Below are 21,412 nucleotides of genomic sequence, written 5' to 3' on the forward strand. Positions count from 1 at the left end.
TATTGTGCGTTCTAATCGCTTCTGGTTTTGCCAATATTTTCTTCTAATCTGCAGGTTGTTGCTTTATTCTGTTTCCTTAGTTTGATGTAATGCTATTTTCTAGTTTTGCTTTTGCTGCCTGTGCTTTTGTTTCTATATTAAAAAGAAATTCTTTGCCTGGGTCAATAATATAATGGAGTGGTTTATTTATTATTATTATTTTTTTTCTGCAGCGTTTTGCAGCTGCTGCTCTTAGGTCTGTAATCAATTTTGAATTGGTTTTTTTGTATGATCTGAACTAGGGTCTCAATTCATTCTTCTCTATGTGAATAGCCACAATTTATTGAATAAACTGTCCTTTTCCCATTGAGTGTTCCTGGCATCTGTTGAAAGCCAATTGCTTGAAGCCTATGGATTCCATTCGGGGCTGTCTCTCTGTCCCATTGATTGTCTGTTTTTATGTCATGCCACTTTGCTTACCATGGCTCTGTAGTATATTCTGAAGCCCAGTAGCATGAAGACTCTGACAGCCTTATTCCTTGTCCTCAAGGTTGCTTTGGCTAATTGGGGTCTCTTGGGGTTCAATATGAATTTTTTTTTCTATTTCTGTTGGAAAATATCACTAGAGTTTTGATAGAGTTTATATCGACTCCCTATTAATTTCTCCAAAACAGGCCCATAGGCATCTTTCCAATGAAAGGTGTCTTGTTCAGTTTCACTCATCACCGTTTTATAGTTTTCAGTGTTCAGGTCTTTCACCTCCTTGGTTAGACTTATCGCTAAGTATTTAATTTTGTGTGCAGCTGTGGTCACTGGGATTGGTTTCTTGATTGTGTTTTTGGGTAGGCAGGACCGGGGCTGAGCAAGAAGCCAATCCAGTGGTGGAGGCCACGGAGGGTGGAGAGGGAGGGAGAGGCCCCTGTGCCCAGAGGCAGGGCACAGCGACTGGGGAGCAGGGAGACTCCTGGGACAGCACAGCACATGGGTGGGGCTTTCCTAAGAGGCTGAGCCTGACAGGGAACACAAGCCTGTCTCTGCCTCCTGGCAGGATACAGACCCACAGCGCCCGGGGTGGATATTTGGGAGGTGGCTGCAGGAGGTGTCTATGGGAGAAGCCTGGCACAAAACAGCAGTCTAGGTCCATTTTGCTTTGGTTTCCTGTGCGGCTCTGGATAGTCACATTCATTTTCTGCCTCAGTTTCCTCATCTGCGAAGTGTAGGAATTGGACAACATCAGACGGGTCTTCCCTGGAGATGGGCTGGTGGGAGGGTGTCCCCAGTCCCTGGAAATGGTGCGCAAAATAGCATATCAGCTTGGCATGGTGGCGCAGGCATGTAATCCCAGCACTCTAGGAAGCTGAGGCAGGAGGCTTACAAATCAGAACCCAGCCTGGGCAACTCAGCGATTCAGCAAGACCCTGTCTCAAAATACAAAATAATAAAAAGGGCTGGGGATGCAGCTCAGTGCAAAGACCCCGAGTCTTTGCAACACCAGAGCAAAACTGTGTGTCTATTTCCCCCTCTGTGGAGGGTCTGCCAGTGTCCCCTGAGGGGGAAGTGACGTCAGACCTCAAGGTCACACCGGAGCTGGAGACCTGCTGGGGAGGATTGCTCTGAACACGCCAGAATTCCTGGAAGGCACAGACCCGGCTCGTAGGTCGCCCACACATCAGGCAGCTGGTGTTTCTCACGCCCCACGGGTCCCGCTGCACACTTGTGCAGCCATGCACAGGGACCACAGTGACACGTAGCTCTCCTCCGGGAGAGGCTCTGCCCCCTCAGCCCGGTCATGCGTCATCTACCTCGCCGACTGGGGCCTCCATTCTCATTCTCTTCCTTTTCCCTGAAAACTCCTGCTCATCCTTCAAAGCCCAAAATCAGCCAGGTGTGGTGGTGCATGCCTGTAATCCTAGCACTCTGGAGGCTGAGGCAGGAGGATCGCCACAAGCTAGAGGCCAGCCTGGGCTACATAGTGAGTTCAAGACCAGTCTGAACTACATAGCAGAATTCTATCTCACAAAAAAAAAAAAAAAAGCCCAAAGTCCACCCTTCACGAAGCTTTTTCAAATCTCCTTGAGCTGTGCTACAGTCTCACCAAGATAGGGTTCGTAGGGAAGCTGTCTACTGGGCCTGTTTCCCGTCTGTTGGGCTGGAGATCATTTGCGTGCCTCTTTCTGCTCCCGCCCCACTTCTAGCCCATGAGCCCTTTTCAGTAGGGACCATGCCTTGGGCACCTCAGTGTCTCCAAGTGCCACCCCAACGACTGGCACCTACTTGGTGCTCATCAGAAGTTGCTTCCTCTGGTGGAGAACTGAAGTGAGAGTGAGTCACCAGGGACGTTTCCTGTTCCCGTCTCAGCTCCTCCCTGGGCCAAGTGGGGGGCCAGTACAGGGGGTGACGTTCACGCTGCTCCTCGGGGAGGGTTGGGGAGGCCCGTGGCAGCAACCAGCAAAGGCAGTGCTGGGCATCCTTAGCAAAGTGCCTCCTATGGCCCTTCCCACAGCACCCCAGGGTGATGAAGGCAAGACGAGACCCGCAGAAGCTTGCACAAAGCTTCTGGACTTGCACATGGGATGGAAGGAAAGGCCCACGTCGGGGACACCTTGACACAGGCCTTCTGTCAGGCCCTGGGTGATGAGGCTGCGACATGGTGCAGAACAGGCTGGGCCGGCCGCCTTACCAGGCTCATTTTACTAATGAGGAGACAGGATCAGTGGCTCAGCTGGCCTCGGGGCCCTGTGTATGGTGTGCTGCCTCCGCTGGCACGGGTGTGGTGCTGGGTCCCGCTGCACAGTCGCCCCTGCCTCTGCCTGATGGTCTTGCCAAGCTCCCCGGCTGTCCCGTGGGTAGGGCGACGCTTTCTCTGCCCACACCACAGACTCAGAGGTGAACCGGGGTAGCTGCGTATGCCACGGCCTTGCCCATGGAAGGCTGGGAAGGGACCCACAGGCCCATGGAGCCGAACCTACAGCCAGCCAGGGGTCCTGGGTCCATGGGAACAAACCCAGCTGGACACAGCCACCAGTGGCACCATGGGATCCAAGGCTCGAGAGTGTTACCAGCCAGGGCCACGGCCTGCAGACACCCTGGAGCGAGCTGGTGTGGCCTCGATTAGCTGACACCCCGAACATCGGGCTGGAGAGCAGAGGCCTGGATCTGTGGAAGGATGAGTGTGGGTTCCAGTCCTAGGCCAGTCCCGTCACAGTCTCCTATGCCTTCCTTTGTCACACAGTCTCATGTGCAGATGAAGGGAGGATGGCAGAGCCCCTGTGGGTTGGTGCCTCTGCTCCACGCCTTCCCCTGGGGCAGGTGCAGCAGCCTGATCCCGATGTCCTCACCAGCAACATCTGGCTGCAGGGGGCGGGGCAGCTCCCCACTCTGCAGGGGCATCTGGCAAGGCCTCTGGAGGGACTGGGGTCACCTCCTGCCTGTGGCCTCAGGCAGTGGGCAGAGGCCTCCCCTTCAGTGCAGGAGCACAGCTGCCCACCCCCTGCCCCGGGGTACAACCTGGGAGCAGCTGAGTCTGTGCACACCCCAGGCCAGCACAGGTAGCAGCAGGGAATCTCGCCACACACCCGGTGCTCATGCCAGGCCTGAGCCAGCTCAGAGCACAGTGACCCGGGTACCATTCCGGCCCAGGTGCCAGAGAAACCCCCTCCTGTTTGATCTGCCTACTTCTATGCCTCCCTATTTGTACTCCCAACTCAGGTCTGACACAGAGTGTTTCCCAAACCTTCCGGAGAGAACAGTCCTCCTGAGCTCCTTCGAGCAGGAGCGAGAGGTCCGCCAAGGGTGGGAACACTGCCTGGTGCTGTCCGTGTTGGCAGGAGTGGGAGGTGGAGGACCCTCCCGGGAGGAGCTGGGACCCCTCAGTGCTGCTCACTGAGCATCAGGCCAGAGCGCTGGGTTAAAGGAAAGAACAGGAAGCCACGTCTGCTTCAGTGGGATCATCTGTGCTTGAGGAGTCATGCATGCATGCATGTGCACACACACACATGTTCACACACACGCGCGTGCAATTATTTCTCATGTTGAGGAAGTGGCTGCAACAATGTAGAACACAACCCTCGTATTTGACAGACCCAAAACAGGAAAATGACTTACTCAAAGTCACATAGCAGATTAATTGATAGCACTTTTGGTTTTCATATCATTTTTCTTCTTTTGAGACAGGGTCTCGCTACGCACTTCAGGCTGGTCTTGAACTCACTATGTAACCCAAGCTGGTCTCAGACTCATGCAAATCCTCCTGCCTCAGCCTCCCGAGTGGGAGGGGGATCACAGCTGTGTGCCACCACATCTAGCGATGTTCATTATCTTTTAATGCCTCATCACTCAGCAAATTGTCCTCTTTCCTTGGCCCACGCCCAGCCAAGACTGTCTCTGCCGCACTGGGCAGGTTCTGCCCCTTCCTGAGTGTCCTTTCCTCCTCTGGAAAAATCCGTGGAGTTGGAGTGGATGGTTCCTGGGGGCCGCTGCTGGCAACAAGGCTGTCGTCTGATGAGTGCACAATTTAAAGCAGCTAATAGGCATCTGAAACTCGGCAAGGCTGGGCAATTACTTGGCAGAGCCGGCAGTGCCAGGTCTGTGGAGACTTCCCCAGCCAATACCGGGGTGTCATCAGCCACCCCGGGGAACTTCGTTGCAAATAGCATCGCCCCAGGAAGCCTGTGGTACAAAACAAAAAGAAGCCTTTTCCCCAGGCTCCCCGGGGGGTTTCGGGGAAGCAACATCCTCACCACCAGGCCTGGAGTTGTCCCCAGGGCCCAGAGAAGGTAGCAGGAGGCCAGCCTGTTCCTCTGCCCTTCCCCAGGGCTCCGGCTATGGACAGCAGCCAATTATGGCCTCCTTCTGAGAGGGGCAAAGCAAACAAGGCCAGGAGGGAAGAGGCGAGAACCCCAGAGAACACTGGAGTCTCCAAGCTCAGATCTGCTCTGCAAGCTGAGTGAGTCAGGCAGTGAACTTGAGCTCTCCGAGTCCCTGTTTTGTTACCTAGAAAAGCACCTTCCCAGTTGGTTGTGGCGATTCGCTAAAATGACAGTAATAACGGCAGCCCAGAGCTACAAATGGAATTCACCGGCACCTGTTGGCGCCACACTGCAGATGAAATCGGTGGCCGGGGTGTGTGGAGCAGGGAGTCTCAGACCCACGTCTGTGGTCAGTTCCCAGGGGTGTGATCTTTAGAACCACACGCGACTTTGCCTAATCCCGATGTCTTCATCTATCCTGATGGAAATATTTTCGGTATTTTTACCCCGAAAGGTCAACAGTAGCAAAACGGAGAGAGGATGTTACAAACAGGCCTCTCCTGCTCCCCCGGCGGCCTGGCCTCCGAGGCACGGCAACGCCACTGCCACCCACATGCGCGCCAGGCCGCCCGGCCAGGCTGAGGGCCACTGCCAAGCCCCGCATGACCCACGGCCGCCCGTTTGCCTGGTGGTTAGCTCAGGAAAGCCTCAAATTATACAATTTATGAAATCCAATCCAGTTTCCCGACGGGAACGTGTGATTAGAGAGATTACACATTCACTGCCGCAATTATGGTAATACTGATGTGTGGACAGATAGCCAGGCCGCCCGGCCAGGCTGAGGGCCACTGCCAAGCCCCGCATGACCCACGGCCGCCCGTTTGCCTGGTGGTTAGCTCAGGAAAGCCTCAAATTATACAATTTATGAAATCCAATCCAGTTTCCCGACGGGAACGTGTGATTAGAGAGATTACACATTCACTGCCGCAATTATGGTAATACTGATGTGTGGACAGATAACTGGCAGCGGGGCCGCTCCGAACCGTCTATTTATAGGCTAAGATTCTTGCTATCTCAAGGCAGACATATGGGCCATAAAGGCAGGCGACAAAAAAACAGGCGGGGGAGGACCAGCCTCCCTCGGAATAAAAAGACACCGAAAGAAGCCGTAATTAGGGCTGGGACCGGCTTATGTAAATCAGGTAATACTTTCAAAACATAGATGAGATCCGGTTTTAATAAAGCGTATTGGAACAAATGGCAGAATAATGACTTAATAAATCTAAATACAAATATTTTGTTCTGTCTCCAAAATGAACAGCCCAGGCATCTGCCGAGCCCAGGCGAGGGGGCGGCGTTTGGTGTCACTGTGGAGTACTCTTTCTCTCCCGCCGCAGGCGGGAGGGTTTTAATTTTTAGCCTTCTGCTAAATTACATGGGCTGTCAGTCAACTGTGGGAGATATTTTGAGTAGAGAGATTTATACAAACACACAGAGCACACTCGGAAGACTCCTCACAATATCTTTTACACCGGCCCGGATGTAAATCATAGGTTGTTGGGAGCTGAATTACAGCTTTTCTGGAAATAGACTGCAGAAAAATTATCCACCAGTAGGAGGGATCTGGTGGTAAGTTTTTTTTGTTTATTTATTTATTTTTTATGCCCCTCTCACTTCAGTCTGAATCAGAGAAGCTTTATGGTTGTTCTTTTTGGTACCATTTTCCTGTCACCTCCCACCCCAGCTCCAGGATCTAAAGCTGAGGTTACAAGTGTATGTGTGCCTGTGTACATGTGTGTGTGTGTGTATTGATCGACTAAACAATGTTGACCTGTTAATTGCAAAAGCTGGGCATGGTAGCATGCATCTGTAATCCCAGCACTCAGGAGGCTGAGGCAGGAGGATCACTGTGAGTTTAAGGCCAGCCTGGGCTCCATAGCGAGTTCAAAACCAGCCTGAACTACATAGCAATACCCTGTCTCAAAAAAAGACAAAATAAAAATTGCAAATATTTTAAGGGTTCTCACAAGAGGTGTATGCTGAATTTCTTGAGGGATTAGAAGTCTCTCTAGCAACAGTGGGTTTGCCTTCCTGAGCTGTGTGGAAGTGAGGCAGTACCGGCAGGTGGTGGGACTTCTCAAAGGTGAGACCCAGGGGAAGGAGAGATTAGGTCTCTGGGGCGCTGGCCTTAGGAGGAATTTGTGTTGTTTTCAGGCAGTGAGGCAATTGCTGAGGGTGCAGGTTGTTACAAAAAGAGCAAGGCTGGATCCTCACTCTCTCCTGTCTCCTTCCCCTCCCCCTACTCTCTGCCTCCTTTTTTTTTTGAACTGAACTTGGGACCTTGCACTTGAGAAGCAGGTGGCAGAACCACTGAGCTAAAATTCCTTGGCCTCTGCCTCCTTTGTTTTTAGACGGGGTCTCACTTTGTAGTCCAGGCTGGCCATGGACTCATTATGTCCAGGCTGGCCTCAAACTCCTTGTGATCCTCCTGGCTCTGCCTCCTGAGTGCTGAGATTATAGGCACGCACCACCACGCCTGGTTTCTGGTTTTCTATATTGTCACGGGATGTCTCTGTTGCACATGCATAGTCCCGCCGTGACACATTCTGCTGTGCTGTTCTGTAGCCAGGGGCCCTCACCAGAGCTGTCATCACACAGCTTGGACTTCTTGATTTCAAAACTGTGAGCTAAATGCACCTCTCCTTTGTGTGTATATAGTATATAGTGCATATCATTAGTCCTTTTCCATTAGCATGACAAACAGTATACAACATAGTACATAGTATTATATATAACATGGTATACAGTACATAGTATGTATGTATAGTAGTAGTTCTCTTTCCGTTAGTATAGCAAATGGGAAATGACAATATATAAACAACATATTTTCCAAATACAGTATTTTGGGTCAGGCTGCCTGTTATTTCTCAATAGAATGAGAGGGAGGGAAGGAAGATGGAAAAAGTAATTGAGGGAGGGAGGGAGACATTATTAATGATCCTTACTTGGGAAGAACTGCTTTTACTACGCTCTATTCTGTTTCATTTTTTAAATAGGTGATGGTTTTTACAGTGAACACTGTTACAATGTTCTCAACTTGACACAATTAAAAGCTGGTAACTTCGTGTCAATCTTGTATATTCAAGGGCCTGTGAAATCCCAAAGAGGAGGCATTCCTCACCCACACTACCATGCAGTTTTGGATTCTGAAGTAGAAGGGCAGTTCTGAGCTCACTCCTCCTCCATCCACACCTCCTTACATGTGTCTGTTCTGTCCCCACCCCCAACTACCCCCTTCTTTCTTTTTCTTTTTGGGTCAGGAATTACACTCTGGACCTTAAGCTTGTGAGGTTGGCGAGGTGCCACTGAGCTTAATCCCTGGCCCTATCCACCCATCTCTTCAGACTTGTTTGTCTATCCCTCTGTGCAGTTGTTCAGCTGTCCAAATAGATGTCCACACATCTGCTTGTCCATCCATCCATCCATCCCTCCCTCCGTCCATCATCTACTCATCCTCAGAGTTCCTGTTTCTGCTAGCCTGCATTCCGCATGTGGATGTCCAGCAATTCCCCTGGTCTGGCTGGCAGAGTCTTCTTCCTGTCCAAGTCTGTGTCCTCATTAGGGCAAATGTCACCAAGATTTCCATATGAGGACTCTGCACATAGCTGAATCTCACCCTCCAATCAGCTTAAAGGAACTCTCTGTCCTCTCTCCCCATACTTTGTCTCTCACCAAAGACTACCACACTTCCTCTTCCTGGAAAAAGTCCTTAGATTCTCCCCATGACTCCCTGAACCTTCTTCTTGGTCCATTTCTAGATGTTCAAGGCACAGGCTTGGAGAGCAACCTCTGAGGGTCAGCAACGGGGTGAGGCTGTGATGGGTGATTTATGTGTTAATGTATGACTGGTCTCAGAGACGCCAATGGCAGGTAAAACATTATTCTGGGTGTGTCTGGGAGGACGTTTCTGGAATAGATTAGCATCGGGTCAGTGGGCCGAGTACAGGATTTCCATCGTCAACACCAGGGGCTTCCACTGAGGACCCGGATGGAAGGAAGAGGGAGAAGAGGAGTGAAAGAACTCTCAGTTTGAGCTGGGACATCCGTCTTCTGTCCTCAGACAATGATGCTTTTGGTTCTTGGGCCTCTGGGTTTGGAGTGAACACCAGCACCTGCCTGTGTTCCAGCTTCAGACAGTAGACTGTGGGACTTCTTAGCATCCCTAGGTATGGGAGCCAACCCAACATAATACATCCCTTCCCATTTACCCCGTAGGTCTTATTGGTTCTGTTTCTCCAGAGAACCCTGAGACAGATCAAGGAGGTGACGGTGGAAAGTTGGTGTCTTAGTCACTTATTGCTGGGACGCAATACCTGATGCCCACAGCTTGAGGAGAAGTTAATTTGGCTTACATTTCAGTCCATGGGTGGCTTGCTCCAAGGCAGGACAGCATGGCAGAAGGGCCCGGCAGAGGAGGCTGCTCATGACATGGCGGAGAGAGAGGTCAAGGGAGGAGCTGGGAAGGGAGATACAGCCTCGTGGGTCACACCCACAGTGCCCCACCTCTTCCAACAGCAAGTCAGTTATAACACCCCTTTAATTCAATCACCTTCCAAAGGTCTCACCTACGATTGCAGAAACAACCAGGCCTGAGGGCCTGAACCCAGCTCTCAGTGGCCCTTTCCCCGCCACTGGCCTGCATGCTTATGGTCACCAAGGCTCTTGGTTCTCTGCTTTCGATTTCTGGAAGAAAACCACACTCTATTTGTAGTTGGGTCAAATGTCTAGGCTCAAGCAAGGCACTTTTCATGCAGTAATGCAGTTCTTCAGGGACTTTTCCCAGGGAACCGTGAGGAGGCTGGGGGCAGGGAGGTCAGGACTCACTTGCTGGGTGAGGTTTGTGAGCCAAGGATGTAGAACTGAGCAGATTGTGGCCTTGGGCTTTGTTTCTTCTTCCCCACAGGGCACTGAGATGACAGATGCATTCCTCCACTGGGGTTCCAGGACAATAACACTCACATGCTTTTGTGTATAAACATAGGCGTGGAGCGCACATGTGCGTGTGCACGCGCACATACACACACATACACACGTTTAACTTTTTGAGTTGTACTATGTGCAAAATGCCTCATAGACCTCCACATCCTGCAGACAGCTCCACTGCCTCACCTCTCTGACGGCTCAGGGGATGAGCCCTCAGGGACCTCCCAGGTCATGTGGAGAGGGCGAGACACAAAGATGAGAAGTTTCCGAGGCGTGTGAGGTGCTTCCTGGGGACATGGCCTCTGCCTGTCCCAGATGAGGGATGGTGGACTATCCAGACTTCAGGGTTCTCTGTGCATGTGTGTATTTCTCCCTTCAAAATCTCCTCTTCCAGTTAAAAGCCCATCAACCAAATTCCTTCACTGGCTGGCTTTTGCCATCCTAAATTCTCTGACCTCCACCCATTCACTGAAGTTTATTGTGAATTCCTTTGGGAAGGAATCATAATTGCCTACTGTCACAACATGAGAACCACTTGACAGGCGTCTATCCTGAGACACCATCCAACGCCTGTCAGCCAGCTGGCTCTGGGTGGGGGGAAGGAAGAGTCCAGCAACCAGAAACAAGGTTCCACGACCCTCAGATCACCTCCCATAGACTGGCAGGAAGGTCCCCCGCCACACCCTGCGTGTCCAGGAGCTGGGGGAGAGACAGTTGCCACCATAGGCCACGTTAAAACTCCCACTCCTTAAATTTAAAAAATACATAAATATATGTACATATCTGAGCAGCCCAAATTCTCATCCTCCTTCTGGACAACTGGCATTTTATAAGTCACAACCACCAGATGATAAATTATTATGGGGAAGGATCGATATATTGTTCAGTGGAGTTGGCACTTGGGGAGAACAGACTGACATACAAAGAGACAGTCTTGGAAGTATTAATGTGCAGAATCTACTCATTAATCAATAAGTAAATATTTCTTGAGTGCTTCTGTGGAGAGAAAAGAATCAGAGAGCAGAGAGTAAAGGAGCTGGCCACGGAGTCTGGGGGATGTGGCTTTGAATCTTTGACCCCTACCGCTGAAGGGTGACCTTGGGCAGGCGCCATAACCACCGTGCACCTGTTTCCTAGCATGAGATTAGAGCCTCCTCCTGGGGACTGCAGTTGGGATTCCACGAGACAATGTGCTAGGATTCAGGGCTGGGAGCCCAGGAACAGTGAACTCCAGGATCAGTCTGGCCTGGCCCAGCCTGGCACTAATGGGATCCGTGTTCCCCACTGTAGGCAGGTTGACTGGCTCTGTTGCTCAGGATGGTCACCATGGAGGGGAGGTGCGCGAGGCTGAGGTGACTCCCTCCCTGGTCACTCCTCAGATGGCCTTTGGACGTCATAGAGTGCTCAGGATTGAGTTTCTCTCTGGGATTGTCGCATTGTTAACAGAGAAGTAGACCAGCCCTCACATGAAGCTCAGGCATGGGGTGGTTCCGATCGTCTGGGCTCTGCCCAAACCAATGTTCCTTGCGCCTGGGAAAAGCACCAAAAGCTTTTCTGCTTTCCCTGGCTCCCAGCGGTGGTTTGCATTAGGAACAGAATGGCCAGATGTGCGGAGGACACGCTCCTCCACTTGAAGCTCACTTAGGGTGCTCTCAAAGTAGACGCCTGCCTCAAGTGGACCTTTGGACTTTGCTTTGACTCATGCAGGCTTCCTCCCCCACCCCTGGGCCTGTCCCAGCTGCCTCGGTGCCAGGATGTTCTGGCTCTTCACACACAAACGCCAAGACGGACGGTTCGAAGGGGACTCATGAGGCAGCGGGGCCTGAACTTGACCCTGCAGGTCTGGAGGCTGAGGACTGGAGAGCCCCGCCACCTACCGCCAACACTCAGAGGCTTCTGGGAAGGCCGAATTGGGCCTGGGTGGGGTGCTGGCCTGGAGTAGTGGCCGTGACCCTAAGCAAGTGTTTGAGTCTGTTTCCTACTCAGAGGGCAGCACCGTTAAACCAGGAGAAATCAGAACCAACAGAGAGAAAGACAAAATATGCAGAGGCAGTGTGGATTCCAAAGATCACAGGGAGGAGCCAGGAGGAGGAGGCGGGGTCCAGTGCCAGGGGGAGGGGAGGAAGGTGGATCTGGAGCCCCCCCTGGACCCAGGACAATGGATATTCTCTGGCTCTGGCGATAACAGGATTTGGAGGTACCGAGCCAAGTATGCAAATGAACTCAAAGCTAGAGTTGGGCGGGGCCACAGCGGGAGGATTTACGAAGGCTCTGCAAGTGGGTAAGTGCTGCGGCTTCCAAAGGCTGGCTCCCTCCTGTTTGAGCCCTTCTGCTGACTCAGAGGACAGGGGTGACTCCGGGGGCCCTTTGGCAAGGGCTCCCAGCGTGGGAATCCACCCCGCAACGGCCCTCGGTATCTGCAAGGTCCATGGTTGTCGCCGCCAAAGGAGTAGTGCGGAGAGGGCGGGCTGGGGCTCAGCAGGCTTCTGACCTGGTGTGATCTGAGCCTGCTCGTCCTCGACGCAGTGTGGTTTTCCTGCTGCCTAGGAAGGACTGAACTTTGTTTTAAAGTATAAAATCCACAAAAATTGCAAATAAACAATCTAGGGCGGTGGATTTAGCTCAGTGGTCCCGCCACCTGCCTCACAGCCCGCAAGGTAGTGAGCTTGATCCCCCGTACCTTAAAAAAAATGCAAATAAAATACATGAACAGAAACACAGCTGGGAACATCACAGATACCCTGGCCTCGTACCCAATGTACGAATGTAGTGAACATTCAGGTGGGATTGCAGGGCCCTCTGGACACCCTGCCTAGCACACGGCCACGTGTGGCGGCCAAGAGCCCTGGAAGACACTGCCACTTGCCCCTCTCTGTGATATGGACATGGGGTCTTTCATGGAAAGCCTCAGACCCAGGGATCCTTCTATGTCCTGGCTTCCATGTCCCTGAGGATGGAGACCCATTCTCCTGCTCCCCTGGGGGCCAGGGCTAAACTGCTAGGGATGGCAGTTGTTAATCGCCCCCCACTTCTGGGGACCAAACTCAGGGTCTTTGCATTGAGCCACGTCTTCAGCGGTTTAATTTTTTTATTTTTGGATGTTGTCAAAATAGGCTGGGCTGGAACTTGCAATCCTCCCCTAGCTTCTAGAGAAGCTAGAATTTCAGGCATATGCCACCATGCCCAGTGCTGTAGATTTTTTCCAAAGGCCTCCTCTATGCCTCTATGCCTCCTGCCCCCAGCGGCCCCCTCTCCTACGGCTGGCTGCAGTGGGAAAGCATTTACTAAAGGAACCTCAGATTCCACTGGAGCAGGGAGCAGCTCCTAAATGTTGGCAGGGGCCCTCCCAGGAGGTGTCTCCCAGGTGGGGCAGGTTTAGCTTCTTCTTCCCAGGGAGGGTGTGGCTTTACTCTGGGTGGAGGCTGGGACTCAATTACAGGAGTCAGGGGGTAGAGGTCTCCTCATTCAGAACCTGGCTCTCAGAGAAGAGCTAGGCTGGGACCAGAGGTGGGGGTCCTGAGTGAGGCTGAAGCTGGGCACAGGAGCTGGGGACAGGGGTGGCCTGAGGCAGGCAGCCAGGAGGGACCCAAGGCCACTGTGAAGAGGAGCTGCTTTGTCCCAGGCAGAGCCCTGCAGCCCTCCCAAAGGCTTCCTCAGTGAGACGCAGCTCCATTTCACAGACAGGGCAGTGAGGCTTGGCAGCAGCATCCATTCGTGGCCTTGCTGGATCCCAAGTCAGGGCTGAGTTTCTGTCTGTCCCTCTCTTGGGTTGCCTTGTCCTCAGGACACGGGGACAGGAATTGATAAGGCTCCAGCCACTGGGACACAGAGGGTGATGGTTGGCCAAGCTGCTTATCCTCTCTGCTCCGAGGAAGTGGCCAAGCCTGCCCTGTCCTGCAGGAGAGGGAGCGTGTCACCCCCGATTGCTGTCCGACAGAGGACATTAGGGTCATTGCTAATGACCATGGTGGCAGGAAGACAGGCTTCCATGCAAGAATGCCTGTGAACCCAGGTGGCACCCAGGAAACCCTGGGGCTGGGGACCTGAGCACCATCTGCTTGGCCCAGGCTCTAGGGAGGTCTAGAAATCACCCCAAAAGGGCCAGGGAAGGGAATGCATGGATTCAGCCACCCTCTCCCATCCTGCCCTCTGTTCTGCCCTCCCGCTGGCAGGATCCTGGACTCAGCTGAGCCAGGGCTGTCTAGGTAGACACAAGGGACTTCTATCACCACGGTCACATTTTCACTGCCACGGCCCCCCCTCCTGGGCTCTCTCCTAGGTTTCTGGGCTGAAAGGGAAAATAGGGGGCTACTTAATCAGCCTCTTTGACCCCTCTAAGTGGTAAGAGTGTCTAGATGTCCTACTGGGGGCCAGGCTGGTGTCCTGAGCAGGAAGAACAGCCAGTGTCCCTGGCTCAGCTGTCCCTTCCCGCAAGGGTCTAGGTTTATTCTACAAAGGTAAATAGAGACTGCTCTCTTCTCTGCTTGAGAAGCTGCCCCGGACCCCAATGTAGAAACTGGACCTTGAGGCCAGAAGCCCAGTGGGGGAACCGATGCATTAGACTGAGGAGTAGATCCTGCTCCCCACAGCCACCCTGTCTGCCCCAGACACACACGCATCATGGTGATACCTCATTCAACTCACCTAGAGTGTAAAATCAGAAATTGTGTCCGCTACCCCGACTCTTGTTAGATCAATCCAGCTTACACACAGCAGGCCAGACAGAGTGTGAGGTTTCTGTGGAATTAGGCTGTGTCCCCAGGGGCTGCCTCAGAGCTACCCAACTTTTCTGAAAACTGCCAGGCATCCTTTTGCATAATTTATCAATTATGCACAATTCAATTCATTGTAAGTGGGAGGCAGGCAGGAGGCCTGGCCTGGGAGGGTGGGGACCCTGGAGCATTGTGTTCAGGGAAAGAAAACCCAGATCCTCACCTTCCCAGCTAGAAGTGGAGGAAGGAATTTATGCTTGTGGGGATAAAAGCCAAAAAGCAAGAGGTTTAGACCAGGGGATCTGAATGTTCTTCATGCAGTTCTAGAATTTGTTCAGATGCCCAAATTTCAGGTAGAACACTGTGGTGGATGAAAAGAGATGCTCAGAGTTTGGGCCTTGCCTGGCAGAGTGTGGGGCATTGACTGTGAGGCCCAGGCTGGCTCAGAAGGTGGGCCCCAGGTGGCAGTGGGTCCCTAGGCCACACCAAGGTGTGCTTCTCAAATCTGCCTAGTGGTTGTTGTGTTCATAATGCCACCTCTTTACATGTCTGGCACAATAACTTCTCGGTGTCCTGATGCTTTGTATCAGTTGAAGCAACTCGTCAGAGTTGGGGAGGCTGTGAGAATCCTGCTTTACAGACAAATACAGAGATAGATACCCAGGGAGCAGGAGTGATGTGCCCAGGGCCACCACGATCAAGTGTCAATGCTCAGGTAGCCTCTCTCCACCCCAACCACCCTGTCCCTCCCTCTCCCAGGCCCCACTGTCCTGGCACACTTTGTCCTGGTAGAAGCAGCAGAGGTTAGACTGTCTTCCTGCCTACACGAGGAGGCAGAGAATAGGACTGTCTTCGAGTCCCAAGCATTCAGTTAACAACATGCCCCATGGGTGATGGATAAAGGAAAAAAAATCTCGGGGAAATGGAGACCAGAAAGGCACAGCTTGCTAATACCAATCTCCTAACTTCCTGTCCAAAGAGCTATTCCTTGACCCCTGACCTCTACGCCACAATCAAAGGTCTATCTGCAGGCTCGGTGGGCTGGCTGGAAGCCACCCCGAAGGGACATTGCCTCTTTCTCTGTTCACAATCCCGCCATCCTGAACACTTGCCCATGGCCACAGTGTCCAAAGCAACGAGACTTGTGGGAGAACTGGGATTTGAACCTAACCCCAGCGGGAGCCCTAAATCTGCACTTAATCTATCATGCCACGGTTCTGCCACTTTGTCTTATAATTTTCGTTTTAAAATTTCTCACTTTGGGGCTGGGGATTTAGCTCAGCGGTTCAGTGGCCTGCCTTGCAAGCACAAGGACCCAAGTTCAATCCCCGGTACCCCCCAAAAAAAATAAATAAATAAAATAAAATTTCTCACTTTGGGGCTGGGGATTTAGCTCAGCGGTTCAGTGGCCTGCCTTGCAAGCACAAGGACCCAAGTTCAATCCCCGGTACCCCCCCAAAAAAATAAATAAATAAAATAAAATTTCTCACTTTGATCTTTGTGGGACTGTAGCTATGCAGGTGGGAGCAGGGATGGCCAGCCACATTAGAGATGGGAGAACTTATGCTCAGACCACTGGATGGGCTTGCCAAGGCTGCAGCGCTCAGGGCACAGCCCTCACACACTGCAGGGGCTGGGTGGGGTTCACATAGGACCAGTTAAACGCCTCAAGTTTATTGCTAGTGAATCGTGGCTCAGAGTTCATGCTACGCCTCTGGCTCCAAAGCAGCTATTCAGTGTCCAATCGTTGCTTGGGTTTGTTTGGTTTTATTTTTAATTTTTTATTAGGGGGCTGAGATGAACATTTGAGGGAGCAGAGTTCCCACTGCAAAGAGCTCACCAGGGCGAGATCTAACTGAGGAGGGAGCCTCGGGGCTACTGAGGCTGAACCAAAGGCAATTCTGCTCTGCTGAAATGCTAAATAGTCTGCCTGGCAAATAAAAGCTCAAATGATGAAACCTAATAAGCCCCTCATTATGCTCCTGGAGGAGGCCACAGTGGGGAGACAGGATGAAGTCAGGGAGGCCTACTGGTTGTCTCTGAACACAAGGGTCAGTAAACTGAGGGTGTGCTGGGGTGGGGAGAAGCGGAGTGAGCCCCAGTCTTGTTCTGAGAAGGTCTGGAAGCCCCCCACAGGCTGCACCACCCCGGTCTTGGAGGGAGCAGGCAGGTTTTGGGGCAGTGGGAACCACCTTGGCTCAGCCGGCTGGAGCTGAAAGGCTTTCGCGGATGGCCTGCCTGGAGATGCCTGCAGGGGCAGTGATGGCTGCTTCTGTCTGGAAGCAAACTCTTCAGCCACTGTTTTCTCCAGCCTCTGTGGAAATGAAAACCAGGAAGCTAAGTGGTGGGTGATTATGGGGTTCAACTTGCTTATTAACAGCCCACAAAGGATTATCATGGGGCTTCTAGGAGAAGCCCGCAGAGGCCTGGCAGTGTGGTGGCTGCTTCCTTCCTGGCTCTGGCACTGCTTCTCTTGACTCTGCCTTCCATGCAGCCCGTGCTCCGGTCCTGCGATCCCACTGGAGTGGTGGGAAATGGAGAGGCCAAGCCCTTGTGAACTGTGCTTGCCCAGGGCTGGGGGGTCAGGGACTGTGCACCCCTGCCCCATGGTATCTTCTGTAGACATTTCCAATTGCCCTTTGGAGCAGATCACATAGGCAAGTTGTTAGAATAGTGTAGGGTAGGAGTCTTGTCAAATCCTGTTTCTACAAATAAAGTTTTATTGGATACAGGGGCTCCATTCTTTTGCATGTCACCTATGGCTGCTTTCAAGCTGTAAGTTGTGTATCTGCAATAGAGACTCTCTAGCCTACAACATCTACAATGTTTGCGCTCTGTTCTTGGAAAAGAAACACTGGCTTCCCCTAGGTAGGGGCGGAGTTCAGAGTTGCTTACATATAGATTGAAATGTCCCTTTTACTTTCCTTGTGCTTCACCTTGGACGTGCTACTTCCCCCTTCCCCGGAACCTCAGTCTTTCTGCTTGTAGAAGAGAGGTAATGATGTACTCAGCTCATGCTTATCATACTTTATTATTACATTTAATAGACTTTATATTATATTTTAGACATTGTCTCGCTATGCAACTCAGACTGGCCCTGAACTCACTGTGTGGCTTCAAACTCTCAGCGATCTTCCTGCTTCTGTCTCCTGAATTCTGGGATCAGAGAGGGTGCACCACTGCATCTGGCTCTGGGTTTACTCTTTTTTTTTTGTACCGGGGATTGAACTTGGATCCTTGCACTTGTGAAGCAGGCAGCGGAACCACTGAGCTAAATCCCCAGCCCTGGGTTTACTCTTTTAAGTGCTTGCAAGCCCTGACTTGTTTCCTCCTCACAGCAAGTCTGTGGGGTGGGTGTTGAAAGGCTCCTACCCATTCTACAGAGCGGGCAGCACACTCCCGGGGAAAACATGGCACCGTCCATTCAAGCACAGGCTGTGCCACGTGGCCTGCCCCGAACTCTGTGAAGATTAAAGGATAGGGACCAGCAGGGCTGGGCCACTGGGTCCAGAATGCAGCAGGAGCTCACGGATCCCTTCACCCTCTTCCCCAAATCGCTTTGCTTTACAAATCTGTCCAGAACAAGGGTCCTGGTCCCTCTCCATTAAATGGACTGAGGCCCTCATTCCCCGCCAGTCCCCGCCGGAGCTTGTGAACGTGGAGGAGGCCATGAGTCTCCTGGCACTCTCCCTCTCCTGCCGCCACCTCTCCCTCCTACTGTTTAGTTAATAATAACATATCATGTTCTGTCTCAGATGCATATCAGTGGTGTGTAATTATTTATGGAGAAATAGACAGATGAGTCCCTGCTCGGACCATTTTTGCAGGCAGCCCTACCTATCACTTAGCATCCCTCTCTCCCCTAGTCTAATAACACTGTCCACTTTAGATCCCGGGGCCTTGATTTATTAGGTAATTTGTTTCTTCTCTGTGGCTCGGGTCTGCCTGTCATCAATATAATAGAATGATGGAAGTGCAAGCTGTAGACACCAGACATTAAAAACTAGGCAAATATTACCCATTTCAACTCCTTGTCCAGCCACAGCCAATCAGCGGTCCTCGGCCGCTGCTTGTCTGAGAAGAGGAAAAAGATGACGGAGGGACACCCGTTGCCTGACTTCTTGCAAAATGGCTCTTTGCAAATTGGGCTGCTGGGCCGCTCTGCTGGAGGCAGCTTCTGGGAAAACGTCCAGCAGAACAGACGTGTGCATTCATATACATGGACTTGTGTGCAACACAAAGTGCATGTATGCATGCAGGTACACGCAGAGCAACCTAATCTGAGACTGGAGAGGAGGGAAAGGGACCGACTGTGCCCCAGCTCTGCCACACTAACTAGCTGTGGAGCAGGGGCCGCTGCCCTGTCTCCCCTGGGCCAGCGAGGAGGCGGAGTGGATGAGCTGCGAGGGGCCTTCTAGCACCCACATGCTGTGGTAGGGCCAGGGTTACACGGAACATAAGAAGCCATTGGAACCTGAGCCCCTGCTGGCTGATGCCCACACGTGCTTTTAACACATCCCCACTTCTGGCGCCGATGAACTGTGATCACAATCACCAGTCTTTTCCTGACCAATAGCTTTATCACAATCACTGACATCATAATCAATAAGTGATCTTTACTTGCCCCACGAGAGACTCATCTGCCCAGTTGTCTCTTAAGAGCATCTCACCATCTTCACCATCGTGATGCTAATTTCACCAGAGATTTGACACAGTCCACGTGTCACAAGCAGGGTATTAGTGAATCTGCACAGCGACCCGAGAAAAAAGGGCGGTATTCCTAATTGTCTTCATTTACTATGTAAGGTGACTGAGGTGTGAGGTGGCTGGTTAACCTTTTTGAAGTCAAGCAACAGGAAATGCCTGAGTTAGGATGTGAACTGTCCGCCTCCGGAACAAGCTTGCGATCACCAGCATCATTATCACAAATCCTCTCATCGGTGTGAGCACAACCATGGATGAACGTTAGTGTCACCAAGTCATTCAGCAGCACCTTTTTCTATTTTTTTAATCTTTTGGTTTTTTGGGGCTGGGGATTTAGCTCAGCGGTTTGGTAGCCTGCCTTACAAGCACAAAGACCCAAGTTCAATCCCTGGTACCCCCCCAAAAAAAATCTTTTGTTTTTTTGAGAAAGGCAGCCCAGGATAGCCTCAAACTCATGGCGATCCTCCTGCCTCAGCCTCCCGAGTGCTGGGATGTCAGGTGTGCGCCACCACGCCCGCTTCAGCAGCATCTTTCTGACCACTCCCAACATCATCACCAGCACCAGACGGCATGGCTGGTACTGACGGCAGCTTGGACACCATTAATCATCAGTAACACTGTCATTGTTGCTGTCGTCAGGACAGCCTGCACTAATGTCATAATCCATGCTTTCTGAGAAAAAGCATTATTTTAAGGTCATCACTAATACTGATGATCACTCTTACTCTCACAAATGTCACTAGCGGTGTTATGTAACCATCTTATCAAGAACAGAATCGTCAAGGCTGTCACGAGCCTCGCCATCCATAAGGCACCAGCCGCCATCTCGTCCTCGTCCTCCTCCTCCTCCTCTTCCTGTGGGGACTGAAACCAGGGCCTTCACTTTGAACTGCGACCCTAATTTTTCTGTTCTGAGACAGGCTGTTGCTAAGCTGCTGAACTGCATTCACAAGGTGCCCCGGGCGCCCCCAACTCAGCTGTGCCAATTACACTCCTCCGATGTTGTCAGATGTCCCCGGGGGCACCTAGCTCCCTGTCTGTGAACCACGGACAGACTGTGTACTCAGCGCTCTTCCAAAAGCCTGGAACCGTAAGTGACTAACAGGCACCTGGGGGTGGGGCCACAGAGGCCTATTCTAGTGGGCAGAGACAGACAACAAGCACGATAATGAGGCAGTTGTGTCCCTCGAGAAAGTGACTTATTATAGGAGCAAGTACAGCATACTGGGGTGATCGCAGGTACTGGACAGGGTACAGTTTTTGTTCGTTTGTTTTCTGGTACCGAGAATCGAACTCAGGACCTTGTTGAACTTTTTATTATTTTTTGGTTTGATGCTTGCATATATTACGACATGAACGTATATCATAGTAACGTTTACTATATTTATCTCTCGGCTGTCTCCAGATTCAGAACATAAGCTCTGTGAGAGCGCAGTGTCTCTGTCCTACTGATCATCCCGGGTAGCCAGTGCCAAGCACGGCATGCGTCCCCTGGAGACCTCAGCTCACGTGGCCATCCTGAGAGGCAGAGACCTGGAAATGAGCAGGCGCTGCAGTCCTGTTCCCGACATCCCAGGGGCCCCTCACACCCCCGTCCTCCCCGCAGCCGACACCGAGCCAGTGCCTGCGCCAACTTCACTGACGATCGGGTAGCCGCCCTTCATTTCCGCTCAGAGTTCATTTCAAACACTTGCTGGAGTCTCTTCGTGCGTGGGGGGCAAATCTGACCACGAAGCGTCTTGTCCGCCCCGCCAGACAGCTCTCCTTTCCGACCCCTGCCCTCTACCTTTGTTCTCCTGAGTTCCCCATCACGGGTGGTATTCAGGGCTGGACTTCAGGACCACGTTGCGGGATGCTGCCAAGAAGACTGAAGCCCTCCGTGAAAGAAGTGATTTGGACTTCAGAGAGCACCCAGGTTACCCAGAGAAGTCATTAAACAGATTGCTGGGGCCGCTCCTGGTATTCTGACTCTGCAGCTTAGGGGAGTGGCTCCAGTTGAGTCACTGTTGCTCCAGGTTCTGCAGTTCTGATATCCTCTGTTGTATTTGCTTGTTCTTGAGACTGGGCCTCACTGTGTCGCCCAGGCTGACCTTGAACTCCTAGGCACAGGAGATACTCCTGCCTCAGCCTCCTGAGTGGCTGAGACTACAGCTCTGCACTACCACACTTAGCTTTGCTAGTTCCTTTTTTCAAAAGCACAAAATGCAGCTGTCTGGGGCCTACCTGTCCCTTGTCTCTTGAATTTTGAACTTGTCTCCCCTTGAGAGCTTAAATGTCATTTTGTGC

At 51.9% G+C, this 21,412-nt stretch overlaps 1 long non-coding RNA gene across 1 annotated transcript in view; it reads right to left on the bottom strand.

Moving 5' to 3' along the window:
- Positions 1 to 16,064: 16,064 nt before the first annotated feature.
- The window catches only part of LOC104864541, a 10,216-nt gene continuing 4,868 nt past the window's right edge, over positions 16,065 to 21,412 (bottom strand). Inside the window, exon 3 of the long non-coding RNA XR_780936.1 lies at positions 16,065 to 16,736. This is a non-coding gene — a long non-coding RNA (uncharacterized LOC104864541). The remainder of the gene's footprint in view (positions 16,737 to 21,412) is intronic.

This window comes from Fukomys damarensis, unplaced genomic scaffold (assembly GCF_012274545.1).
Source record: "Fukomys damarensis isolate Sample0158 unplaced genomic scaffold, DMR_v1.0_HiC HiC_scaffold_25, whole genome shotgun sequence".
NCBI lineage: Eukaryota > Metazoa > Chordata > Mammalia > Rodentia > Bathyergidae > Fukomys > Fukomys damarensis.